Here is a 1,701-nt window from a genome sequence, read left to right as displayed (position 1 = left end):
GCTGCCAGACAGATATTTGTCTAAATTACTGGGCTAACAATGTGTGGAACATACCGACTGGATTCACTTCCTTTCCCTTCAGTTGCTGCAAGTTCCCAATTTCCCCCAGAATGAGAAAAGAAATGGAAAGGGGAGGAAAAGAAAGTGTTTCACTCACAGATGTTGGCCTCTTTTAAGGCTTTGCATTGGCCAGGAATACGAACCCAGGCCTCCCGCGGGGCAGGTGAGAATTCTACCACTGAACCACCAATACTCAAGGGAGAGAAAACTGCTCAGTTCTTTCAACCAGTGCTTTCACATGCAAAGAAATGTTGATGATTTGCAGCAGCAAATTCAGTGCTGCTACACACACACAACACTGTTGGAGACAGGAGGAAGATTGAATCTGCCCACTCCCCCATGCCCCGGGGCTGCGCATGTCCAAGGGAGAGAGGAAGCTGCGCATGTGCGGTGGAGTGCCCACCCCTGAGATGTTGACCAATGGGAACTCTGGAGGACCGGAAGGACTCTGGTCCTCCAGCCAATCAGAGCTCCCCCATATGGGCGGCACGGTAGCACAGTGGTTAGCACTGCTGCTTCACAGCTCCAGGGTCCTGGGTTCGATTCCCGGCTCGGGTCACTGTCTGTGTGGAGTTTGCACATTCTCCTCGTGTCTGCGTGGGTTTCCTCCGGGTGCTCCGGTTTCCTCCCACAGTCCAAAGATGTGCGGGTTAGGTTGATTGGCCAGGTTAAAAATTGCCCCTTCGAGTCCTGAGATGTGTAGGTTAGAGGGATTAGTGGGTAAAATGTGTGGGGGTAGGGCCTGGGTGGGATTGTGGTCGGTGCAGACTCGATGGGCCAAATGGCCTCCTTCTGCACTGTAGGGTTTCTATGATTCTATGATTGTCTGAATGCGGAAGTGGACAATGAGCTTGTTCAGCTGCTCATTCCTGCCCAGCAAAGCTGCTGCTGCTCTCTCTCTGAATGAAGATTGAGCTTCAGACAGACTCAAACTTCCTCCTGGCTCTCCAACATCTGTGAGAGTGTGGGTCAGTGGCGCAATGGATAACGCGTCTGACTACGGATCAGAAGATTCCAGGTTCAACTCCTGGCTGGCTCGATGTCAATTTGAAAAATAGTTTGTGAGCTCCTTTTGACCTAAAAGAGGCCAACATCTGTGAGTAAAACACTTTCTTTGCTCCGCTTTTGTGTTTCTTTTGCATTCTGGGGGAAATTGGGGACTTGTTGAATTTTTAACTTCCAGGTCACCACTCGCTGCCTAAATAAAAATCCTCCTCACATTCTTCATGTATCTGTAACCAGGTAACACAGTGTATTACACACAGCATTTATGGCCAAATGTAAAACTTTAACGTGGCTGTCAGCTTGAAGATTAATCATGGATCATTTGCACTTCCACAACCCTCTGAGGCAGCGGGTTCCAGGTAATGACCTTTCTGCACCAAAATAAAATTCTTCCCCACATCCTTCCCTTTCTCCCAATCCAGTTATCCGGTCCCGCATATGGCACAGATTTTAATTTCTAGCGTGTAGGCCGGTCGTTACACGTAGATTTTCAGATCTCTGTGTCCAATATAGAAAGTGGTCAGCATGGATCCGTTAATCAGTCTGAATCAGCACCTTCAATAGACTTGGGAGGTTGTATACTCAGGAGAGCGCAGTGAGAATTGAAGGAGAGTGTGTGGGATGGAGATTGACAGA

The 1,701-nt window shown here is 48.8% G+C and overlaps 1 non-coding gene across 1 annotated transcript; it reads left to right on the top strand.

The window, feature by feature from the left end:
* Positions 1 to 1,026: 1,026 nt before the first annotated feature.
* trnar-acg (transfer RNA arginine (anticodon ACG)) lies at positions 1,027 to 1,099 on the top strand. The gene has a single exon. It is a non-coding gene; the product is annotated as a tRNA-Arg (tRNA).
* The last annotated feature ends 602 nt before the right edge of the window (positions 1,100 to 1,701 follow it).

The sequence above is a fragment of the Mustelus asterias genome, unplaced genomic scaffold (assembly GCF_964213995.1).
Source record: "Mustelus asterias unplaced genomic scaffold, sMusAst1.hap1.1 HAP1_SCAFFOLD_870, whole genome shotgun sequence".
Lineage (NCBI taxonomy): Eukaryota > Metazoa > Chordata > Chondrichthyes > Carcharhiniformes > Triakidae > Mustelus > Mustelus asterias.
The sequence above is the reverse complement of the archived record's forward strand: the minus strand, read 5'-3'. Positions and strand labels throughout refer to the sequence as shown.